Below are 12,005 nucleotides of genomic sequence, written 5' to 3'. Positions count from 1 at the left end.
GATCAACGGTTCTGGTCTGGCATTTTCATGGGAATTCAGGTATTCAGTTTATTTCAGATGTAACATGTTGTCTTTGAATGGGCTAATTTGTACATTTTCTTCAGGTATATTTTTTAAGCTGCGCCTAAATAAAATATTTATACTGAGTGTATTTGTATCAAAAAATGCAATATTATAAACTGTTAAAACGGGGTTGGAACCTGCCCTGTCTAGGCCTACTTTATAGACTCTGCCTCATTAATTATGAACCGCTCTTATTGTTTAGTTGTCACATTCTAGGTCATAACGTTAACTGTATGTTAGAGAAACAGGTCATAACGTTAACTGTATGTTAGAGAAACAGGTCATAACGTTACCTGTATGTTAGAGAAACAGGTCATAACGTTAACTGTATGTTAGAGAAACAGGTCATAACGTTAACTGTATGTTAGAGAAACAGGTCATAACGTTAACTGTATGTTAGAGGCAAGAGGTCATAACGTTAACTGTATGTTAGAGAAACAGGTCATAACGTTAACTGTATGTTAGAGAAACAGGTCATAACGTTAACTGTATGTTAGAGAAACAGGTCATAACGTTAACTGTATGTTAGAGGCAAGAGGTCATAACGTTAACTGTATGTTAGAGAAACAGGTCATAACGTTAACTGTATGTTAGAGAAACAGGTCATAACGTTAACTGTATGTTAGAGAAACAGGTCATAACGTTAACTGTATGTTAGAGAAACAGGTCATAACGTTACCTGTATGTTAGAGAAACAGGTCATAACGTTAACTGTATGTTAGAGAAACAGGTCATAACGTTAACTGTATGTTAGAGGCAAGAGGTCATAACGTTAACTGTATGTAAGAGAAACAGGTCATAACGTTAACTGTATGTTAGAGAAACAGGTCATAACGTTAACTGTATGTTAGAGGCAACAGGTCATAACGTTAACTGTATGTTAGGGAAACAGGTCATAACGTTAACTGTATGTTAGAGAAACAGGTCATAACGTTAACTGTATGTTAGGGAAACAGGTCATAACGTTAACTGTATGTTAGAGGCAACAGGTCATAATGTTAACTGTATGTTAGAGAAACAGGTCATAATGTTAACTGTAAAGACTTTAGCACCCATCAAGGTAGGAAGTAGATGTCTGAAAAATCTGATGGCCGAGTTTGTTTGACTTCTGGCTTAACAAGCTACATGTGTGGTGTGTGTATCTCTTTTCGTGGCCTTTACTGTAGTAACACTCTACATTATACTCCCAGTCCCCTCCTTTCAGACACGATGATTGATGGCTGGCTGTGATGACGACATTGTCTCATTTGACCTTAAACTTGTCTGAAAGGCTAAGTCTGTCTCAGTAGACAAGGATAAATCCTTTGGATTGAGACACAGTCTGTATGTCTTTCTAGTGGAATATTCTAAGTGTTTTAATGGGGATCAGCTTCTCTAGGGCAAAGAAAAAACAATACACATGGTGTGATAGTGTTTGCCTGTTTAACATACCCATCCTATTGACCTGATACTACTGTAACATGCTTCAACATACCCGTCCTATTGACCTGATACTACTGTAACATGCTTTGACATACCCGTCCTATTGACCTGATACTACTGTAACATGCTTTAACATACCCATCCTATTGACCTGATACTACTGTAACATGCTTCAACATACCCGTCCTATTGACCTGATACTACTGTAACATGCTTTGACATACCCGTCCTATTGACCTGATACTACTGTAACATGCTTTAACATACCCATCCTATTGACCTGATACTACTGTAACATGCTTCAACATACCCGTCCTATTGACCTGATACTACTGTAACATGCTTTAACATACCCATCCTATTGACCTGATACTACTGTAACATGCTTTAACATACCCATCCTATTGACCTGATACTACTGTAACATGCTTCAACATACCCGTCCTATTGACCTGATACTACTGTAACATGCTTTAACATACCCATCCTATTGACCTGATACTACTGTAACATGCTTCAACATACCCGTCCTATTGACCTGATACTACTGTAACATGCTTTGACATACCCGTCCTATTGACCTGATACTACTGTAACATGCTTTAACATACCCATCCTATTGACCTGATACTACTGTAACATGCTTTAACATACCCATCCTATTGACCTGATACTACTGTAACATGCTTCAACATACTCGTCCTATTGACCTGATACTACTGTAACATGCTTTGACATACCCGTCCTATTGACCTGATACTACTGAAACATGCTTTAACATACCCATCCTATTGACCTGATACTACTGTAACATGCTTTAACATACCCATCCTATTGACCTGATACTACTGTAACATGCTTTAACATACCCATCCTATTGACCTGATACTACTGTAACATGCTTTAACATACCCGTCCTATTGACCTGATACTACTGTAACATGCTTTAACATACCCGTCCTATTGACCTGATACTACTGTAACATACTTTTAACATACCCGTCCTATTGACCTGATACTACTGTAACATGCTTTGACATACCCGTCCTATTGACCTGATACTACTGTAACATGCTTTAACATACCCATCCTATTGACCTGATACTACTGTAACATGCTTTAACATACCCATCCTATTGACCTGATACTACTGTAACATGCTTTAACATACCCATCCTATTGACCTGATACTACTGTAACATGCTTTAACATACCCGTCCTATTGACCTGATACTACTGTAACATGCTTTAACATACCCATCCCATTGACCTGATACTACTGTAACATGCTTTAACATACCCATCCTATTGACCTGATACTACGGTAACATGCTTTAACATACCCATCCTATTGACCTGATACTACTGTAACATACTTTTAACATACCCATCCTATTGACCTGATACTACTGTAGCATATGCCACTTGAGAGTTCTACTGCCCCCATCAGAGTCCTGGTCTTTTCAGACAGTGGTGTTAGAGCTCTCATTTCTCATTCTCCATTTTTATGATATTGAGGTGCAGCTTTCGACTAAAAATCCATATCGGGTAAACCATTTCGAAATTTCTACATTATTCTCCCATTTTAGTGTACCAAAGTATTTGGACAGATAAACCTTATGTACAATAAAGTAGGCTTGTTTTGTACTTTGTTGCATATTCATTGCATCCAAGTCTACGACCAATTGATATCACTAGTCACTGGGTATGTTCCCTGGTGATGCTCTGCCAGCCCTGTAAACCAACAGTCATCAGTTCTTGTTTGTTTCTGGCCATTCCTGACTTCAGCCTTGTCTTCAGCATGTAGAAGACTTGTTTCATTGGATTCAGAATTGTTAGGGTTAGGACATGTCCAATCAATGGACTTGCCCAGTCAATAATCTTTTGGCCCTGCCAAACTCCTTGGTACTATGGAAATGTTTGCTGCTTGATAAAGGGATGTCAAATGTTTTTAGAGGTGTTTGGTTGTATCCAAGCAGACATTATGTTCCAGTACCCTTAAAAGGATTATCTGGCTGCTAATTGCTGTCACATCATCAATGAAAACAAGTGAGCACATGGCAAAGCCATAGCAGTACATCTACCATGTTTTACATTAGAAGTCATAACAATACATCCACCATGATTTACATATGACGTGTGCTTTGGATCATGAACAGCTTTTTTCTCCACACATTCCGCCTTGGTCAACCAGGTTGTTTGCCAGTGATGAGCTCACATGTGCTTTTTCTCTTCTTCGTAATGTACCAAGTGGCTGATATTGGCATGGCTAATATTATGGCTGTGGTCATTTCTTTCCTAAATATCTCCCTTATAATGACAAGCTTGACTTGCATTGACACTTTGTTTGTGCTCGTCTTTTCAGACACCAGCAACAGGCCAAAATACAAATGCAATGCCTAAAATTAGTTCCTGTCATTGATCGCTCTCTTGTGCAGGCACACAAACACATCAGCCTAATAAGAAACAGCAATGAAGCCAAATGTTGAAATACTTTTGGTACTTTACAATGGGATGGGGTTCTATATACAAAATGTGCTGTCATTTATAAAAGGTTGATCCAACATGGATGAAAATACCTTCAAATGAAAGCTGACCAGAACCCGTAAGGTTGAGAGATTAAATCCCTAACCCCGCAAGGTGGAAAATCTGTTTGTTCTGTCACTAAGCCAGGCAGTTAAACCTAATTGCTCCTTGGTGGTTGTTGTAAATGTGGTAAAAAACAAAGATGATTGTTGACTTTAACAGAGGAGGGAAACAGGGCCCAATCCACATCAATGGGCCTACAGTAAAGAGTCAGACATATTTTGCGTTCTTCGGCTTCCACATTAACCACAGCCTTGGACCGTCGTTGCCCTCAGGGTCATAAGAGGGTGCTACGGCGACTCTATCTGCTCTATGCACCGCCGGGAGCACCGTGACCGGCCGCATCACAGTCCGGCATGGGAGCGGCTCAGTACGTCACCACAGGGCCCCACAATGGCTGCGGGGGAACAGGCCAGTGCAGCACTGGAGCTTTTGCTCCCACACCTCCATGACGTCCGTATGGGACAATGCCTGACGGAAGCCCTGACGCTCTGTCAAGGACACCGGCAACAATGGGTCGTAATTTCGGTGCCCTCTGCAACCCGCCGTCTCCTGGCCGTCTTCCTCCACCTCCGTTGTCCGGCCTCCTCTGGTGCATTTGCTCTGTTTATCTGCGACTCCCAAGGGGAGGCAGGTGTGTAGGGGCGGGGCCGGCCCAGCGGGTGGGTTCCGGAATCCGCTGGAAGGTCTTTTTTGGGGGGGGGGGGGGGGGGGGGGGGGCACAATATCCTGGTCACAGTGCACTACTTGCATTAGGTATGTGGTATTGATAGAGCTTCAGAGAGAGGGTCTGGGGGGGCGGGTCAGGAAATGTGGGTTTTATTTGGGCCCCAGTCCATCTTACATTACAGGAGATTTATGTGCCTCTACTCAGGGCCAGGTTCAATGTCTAGGTTTGTATTTGTGTATGTGTGTGTGCGTTATGTGTTATGTGGCCTTCTTGGGGGGACGGGCGGGTGTGTAGGCTGGAGGTTGTACATACATGCAGGTGTGTGTGTGTGTGTTTAGGTTTACGTATGTTCGGAGAGGGTTTGCAATGAGGTTAGTCCAAACTCCATTCACTCTACTGTCAACCCACATCCACAGTACCTCTGCTACTCAGGGCATATCACTGTTCTGTGGTCAGCGTACCCTTCTCTGTTACCAATTGTGACCATTAGGGGATGGACGCAGAAGTGACATCATCTAACTCCTGGCTGTTTCATTTTCCCTGGCCAGTTCAGTCAGTTATATGCAGAAGCCATGCATGCATGTGCACTCATACACACAAAGACTTTGGAGTAGTGCTTCTGTGCCAGGCATTAGCTAGGTAATGTGAGACAGAACTAGCGTTAAAGTTAACTTTCCCAAAAGACCACTGGCCTGAACAGAATCTCTACTGGCCCGGACATGGGCCTAGGTTGCCTTGCTATTGTATGTGCAGCTATTCATAGGCCTTATTGGGCCATTGACTGATGAGATCCACTTGCCTGACACATGGTTTTTGGAGATGTTGGACCCTGTACATTTAAACTTGGTGAAGTTTGATTCCAGCTCAAGATAGTTTTGGAAGTTATTTGAATCCAAACCTATGAGACGTGTTTTTAAACTAAACCAAGATTCCTTTAAAGGTCCTGGTTCTCTGTGTGTGTAGGTGTGTAAAGGTGTGTAGATGTGTGGACCGTGCGTGAGTTTATGTGAGTGTGTTGTGTGGCTCTGTGCAAGTGTTCTTTGTCCACAGGAGGCTTTGAAGCCGTGCCAGTTGGTTTGCCTTGGTGAATAGAAAATAGAAAATCTCATTTTGCCCCCAAAAGAACTCTCCACTCTGATTCAGACAATCAGACAATAGCCATCTGGACAAACAGACAGGGGCAGTTCAAACATCAAACTTATAGAGTTAAGAATGTTTAGCCTCCCTTTGAATCCCTTTGAATCATTTTTGGCTTGATGGTGAAAATGAAACAAAAGTCTATTTATGAATATCTTCAGTTATATATCTCTTCTCTGCCTCTTTTCAGTGTGTGTTCAGTGTCTCCTCTCACTCCCCTCTGTCTCATTCCTCTCTGTCTTACTCCTCTATCTGTACTCTCTCTTTATAGTCTCTCGTTCCCTACCTCAGTGTCAGCCTCAGATGCGGTAATGCCAGTGTGTTCGCTACAGTTTATTGTGTGTCTGTGGGGTTGTGTGTGGCAGGTGTGCGTGTGTGTTAACCCCCACTCAGGTCCCTCGTTCACTGACTCAGCATGCTGGAGTTACACAAACCCTCTCAGGCAGGCCATGGAGCTCTCATGTACAGTATCTGTGGTGTGTGGTTGTGTGTATCTGCGCTCAGGTGTAATTTTGTGTGTGTGTGTGTGTGTGTCTCTGACTATGTCTTCTCCACACATCACCCCACCAGGGTGGCTGATAGACTGGAGCGGGAGCCTCCAGGCTTTCTGGGTGAGAGGGCTTTAAAAAGAAAATGTCACAAGCTCATTTTTTATTTGCATTTGAGTATGGCACATTCTTCTCTTTCCCTCTCCCACGCAACTATGTCCGCTCTCCTTTATAGTCTAGAAAACATACTGACCTATCTCCTCTGCCAGTATTTAATAAACAGGCCTGTCCGACTTTTTCCTCAAAGTGTGTTTTCTCATTTCAGTTTTTTGTGGGGGGGGGGGGTTCCACACTTTGGATTGAAGTTCAGAGTTCATCTGTCCACCCATAAGAGGCGGTTATAATTAGATTGACCCCCCCACACACGGTCAATATACTAGAACTAACTGCCAGATACTGTGACTTTCCAAACCATCGGTGGCTGAACAGGCGTGAGGCAATGTCAGTGTTGTAGGCAGTTTGCAGAGGAAAACTGCATGTATCTTCAGAACTGTTTTGCAAGCTTCTCATAAATGTAGTGCCGCTAAGGTGATGGACCAGTTGTACACCCCTGGACTAGAGAGGAAGAAGAGAGACGGTTTTTCTATAACATGTATGCTATGAGGAAATAGCAGATTTACTTTGCAGAGCTGAAAGAAAGAGAAATGAGAGCAGAAAATGTATTACACCATAACAGAGGGTCTGACTGTGAATAGGCCTTGTCATTTTCCCACTCCAGTGTTCCTGCTGATCATTTCACTGAGTAATGGAGCCGTTGCAGGCCATAGTGGGATCAGTTCTATGGGCTGTCTTGCATGAGAAAATGTCATCTGTGATCAGCCAGGACATGGCTTTACTGCTTTCCTGTACCTTTTCTGGAGGACTATGGCCTTTTCTTCACGCCTGGTGTCCAGAGGTTCACACAGTTTCATGTTGTGTGTGTGTGTGTGTTTGTGTCTGTGTGTGTATATATATATGTGTATAGCGTTCATTCAAAGAGTGTGACTTGAGTTTCTGAGATGGAGACAGATCCAGGGCTCCAGGCATGGTGTCATGTTTTTCCAAGATTGTCAATACGGGCTTTTAGAAGGCTCAGAAAGGACAGGCAACTTTTTCCACCACCACTACCAAGTCAAAATGTCCCATCGACACTTGAGCAGGTCAGGCGAGAGAGTAGGAGGAAACAATGTTGGCCAAGAACAGAGTGACAAGAGAGATGCAGTTGAGGGACGGGACCTAGGAAGTGGGGAATGATGTTCAGGGTTTACACGCACACACACACACACACACACAGTCTGTACATTAACAGTTTTTAAAGAACAAACAGTACCATTATTTTACACTCACATTACCATTGACAGTAATGGCCGCCTGTTTGGCAGTCCACTACAGCTTGGCAGCAGAGGGACTACTTTACCTCACCAGAGTGATGATAGAGGGGAGGAGGATTCATGCCGGGACTACTTGTTCCTAATGAGAGCTGGTTAACATCTAAACATATGGGACATTGTATGAGGAGGCTAGTCGGTGTGCAGTGGCGGGGGAGGCAGTGGTGGGGGAGGTAGTGGTGGGGGAGGCAGTGGATGGGGGGGAGGCAGTGGATGGGGGGGGGGGCAGTGGAGGGGGGGGTTGTGGGAGGAATGGTGTACCGGTAGGAAGACTTTTGTATGGGAAGGGGGTTAGGGGCATTGTGAAGCATTGGATGGAAGAGATTAGGGTATTAGAAGAGGTGGTGTCAGGCAGAACTTAAATTAAGTTCAGAACTTAAATTAATCTCTTCACTGAAAGCCTTCAGTCTTCAGTCTTTCGCTGGGCTGTTGTTGTCACAGGGTTTTGCAACTTATGGTTGTAGGATACGTGAGCAGAAAAAAAAGTCAGGTGAGGTGTAGAGCAGCTGGCTACGGGGTTCCTTTTGTTCCCCAGAATATTAATGTTTTATTATTCATTTATTAGGGAATGGCCCTAATTTGAAGCCATGTGAATGTATTTAAAACAACTATTGACCAGCTTAGAAAGGTTGAAAAACTAAATATTTTAAAAATTTTACAAAGCTGTTTAGATGGCACAAATCCCTTTGTCAGTCTGCCATTGGTCGGTTGAGGTCAGAGATGATCACGTGTCTTTATAATGCTGGAGTGTGAGTATATATTTTCCATTTGACAACAGAAGTCAGTGTTCTTTCTGTTGACCAATAGAAATCCAGCATTTTAGGATGCACTTATGTATGCACCCAAAATAAACTATTTTGAGGAAATGTTGTGAAATCATTCCACTATTACAGACATATTATGGGCAGTTTCTTATGATATGACATATTGCCTCTTTCATTTATCATGTCTGTTTTCAAGTAGTTCCACATTGTGGTTGTCTGTCACTGTATTTAAATACAATGTATTCATATGTTCAGCCTATCAGGATGAACTTACACCACAGATATTGCTAAAACAACCATGCAACTTCCCTGACCGTCCTCACTGATGTGTGCTGTCATGTTTGGCAGCATTACTGGGTGGCAGTTTAGAGGTGTGCCATGCACAGTAAAGGTAACTGGAAAGACAGCCTGACCTGTTTACTACCCATACAGTCAGTTGGACAGTCACCTTTAATAGACAAACCTGTCCAACTACCTCATGCAGCTCTGATTAGTCAATAACACTCTCTCTGCGAGCTATACCACATGCATTAACCCTGTAAGTTCTTCGTTTACAGGGCTTTGAGGGAATATATGTACATAACCATATATATATATATATATATATATATATATATTAGACATTAGACTTATATATATAGTTATGTCCGGAAATATCTGGACACTGACACAATTTTCTTAATTTTGGTTTTGTACACCACCACAATGGATTTGAAATTAAAACAATTGAGATGCAATTGATGTGCAGACTTTTAGCTTTAATTCAAGGGGTTGAACAAAAATATTGTATGAAATGTTTTGGAATTGCAAACATTTTCATACACATTCCCTTATTTCAGGGACTCAAATGCAATTGGACAAATTAACACAATCATAAATAAAATGTTCAATTTTAATACTTTGTCAAGAATCCTTTTTCTAATCTGTCTAAAGTCTAATCTGGCCTTTCTAGTCCTGAGAATTATGAAAAGTTTTCACCTTGTGGTGAACCCTCGGTATTTGCTTTTGTGAAGTCTTCTCTTTATGGTAGACTTAGATAATGATATACTTACCTCCTGGAGAGTGTTCTTCACTTGGCTGGATGTTGTGAATGTGTTTTTTCTTTATCATAGAAAGGATCCTACAATCATCCACCGCTGCTGTCTTCCATGGACATCCAAGCCTTTTTGTGTTACAGAGCTCACCAGTGTATTCTTTGTTTCTCAGAATGTACCAAACTGTTGATATGGCCACTCCTAATGTTCCTGCTATCTCTCTGGTGGATTTGTTTTTAATGAAGCTTAAGGATGGCTTGTTTCACTTGCATTGAGAGCTCCTTTGACTGCATGTTGTGGGTTCACAGCAACAGTTTCCAAAGGTGAATGCCACACCTGGAATCAACTACAGACCTTTTACCTGCTTAATTGATGAATAAATAACGAATTGCCCACCTCTGTCCATGAAACAGCTGTAATTCCTAAACCCTTCCTCCAATTTGGATGTGAATACCCTCACACTAAAGCTGATAGACTGAATTTCACGCCAATACTCTTTAACAATTATTTAACTGTAACTTCAATATATTTTGGTAAACAGCCAAAATAACAAAACATTGTGTCAGTGTCCAGTTATTTTCAGACCTAACTACATACAGCTCTGGAAAAAATTAAGAGACCACTGCACCTATTTCTTTCCTTTCCAAAAAAGTTGAAAAGGACATTTTTGAGTGAGGAACAGAAGCGTTCAATTTGCAGTGGTCTCTTGATTTTAACCCTCACTCAAACCTTTCCTTCCACTGTAAAGGTGCAGTGGTCTCTTCATTTCTTTCCAGAGCTGTACATATACATATATATATATATGTGTGTGTGTGTGTGTGTGTGTATATATATATATACTGTGCATATAATAAGCATATTATCACATCTGTAGTCTCTTAATGAATACATATAGTGGTACATACAGTCATTTTGATTCTGTGGTTGCTTCTCAACAGGGATGTCTGTTTGTTTTGTTTTGGGTTGGCGTGCTGCCTGTTGCTAGAGGCTGTTCCACTGATCAGCTGTTGTCCTGGTACCTGAGGTATGACACACACAGCCTGGCTGGCTGAGGTTGCACTTCAAACAGCGCTGTGGAGGGGGGCTGCCTGAATTTGTTCCCTTGTCCTGGTATGACCTCCACCTAGCCCACACCACATGGACGTCTTTAGGGAGGAGAGAGGGAAAAGAGAGGGAAAAGAGAGGGAGCTCTCTGTGGGAACGGGTTGAGGAAGAGTGGGTTAAGGATATGTCTGGGAGAGTGAGAGGCTAGAAGAGAGATATACATAGACAAGTAGACAAAAACAGATAGAAGTGAAAGATAGGAAGAAATAGAAAGGCTGGATATCTACTCGGAGGTGGCAGGTCGTGTCTCTTCACCACGAATACACATGTCTTCTGGTAAGATGTGCCACTTGTTTTTCCTGTAGTCCATGGAGGAAAGAGAAGTAGTTACTGGAGTGACACCACTGGTGTAACACTAGGAGTAGTTACTGGAGCAGAACCACTTGTGTAACACTAGGAGTAGTTACTGGAGCAGAACCACTTGTGTAACACTAGGAGTAGTTACTGGAGCAGAACCACTGGTGTAACACTAGGAGTAGTTACTGGAGCAGAACCACTTGTGTAACACTAGGAGTAGTTACTGGAGCAACATCACTGGGGTAACATTGGAGTAGTTACTGGAGCAGAACCACTGGTGTAACACTAGGAGTAGTTACTGGAGCAGAACCACTGGTGTAACACTAGGAGTAGTTACTGGAGCAGAACCACTGGTGTAACACTAGGAGTAGTTACTGGAGCAGAACCACTTGTGTAACACTAGGAGTAGTTACTGGAGCAACATCACTGGGGTAACATTGGAGTAGTTACTGGAGCAGAACCACTGGTGTTACACTAGGAGTAGTTACTGGAGCAGAACCACTGGTGTAACACTAGGAGTAGTTACTGGAGCAGAACCACTGGTGTAACACTAGTAGTAGTTACTGGAGCAACACCACTGGTGTAACACTAGTAGTAGTTACTCGAGCAGAACCACTGGTGTGACACTAATAGTAGTTACTGGAGCAACACCACTGGTGTAACACTAGGAGTAGTTACTGGAGTGACACCACTGGTGTAACACTAGGAGTAGTTACTGGAGCAGAACCACTGGTGTAATACTAGGAGTAGTTACTGGAGCAGAACAACTGGTGTAACACTAGGAGTAGTTACTGGAGCAACACCACTGGTGTAACACTAGGAGTAGTTACTGGAGCAGAACAACTGGTGTAACACTAGGAGTAGTTACTGGAGCAGAACCACTGGTGTAACACTAGGAGTAGTTACTGGAGCAGAACAACTGGTGTAACACTAGGAGTAGTTACTGGAGTAACACCACTGGTGTAACACTAGGAGTAGTTACTGGAGTGACACCACTGGTGTAACACTAGGAG

The 12,005-nt window shown here is 42.4% G+C and overlaps 1 protein-coding gene across 7 annotated transcripts in view; it reads left to right on the top strand.

Moving 5' to 3' along the window:
- The window catches only part of tet1 (tet methylcytosine dioxygenase 1), a 38,360-nt gene that overhangs the window by 8,061 nt on the left and 18,294 nt on the right, over positions 1-12,005 (top strand). The window contains exon 1 of one of the 7 annotated variants that reach the window (XM_020047387.2): positions 10,935-10,971. The exons of the other annotated variants lie outside the window; for them this stretch is intronic. The gene's annotated coding sequence lies outside the window, so the exon portion shown is untranslated. Of the gene's footprint in view, positions 1-10,934; positions 10,972-12,005 lie in introns of those variants that run through there. 7 annotated transcript variants of the gene reach the window in all.

This window comes from Esox lucius, chromosome 6 (genome assembly GCF_011004845.1).
Source record: "Esox lucius isolate fEsoLuc1 chromosome 6, fEsoLuc1.pri, whole genome shotgun sequence".
In the NCBI taxonomy this organism is placed as follows: domain Eukaryota; kingdom Metazoa; phylum Chordata; class Actinopteri; order Esociformes; family Esocidae; genus Esox; species Esox lucius.
The sequence above is the reverse complement of the archived record's forward strand: the minus strand, read 5'-3'. Positions and strand labels throughout refer to the sequence as shown.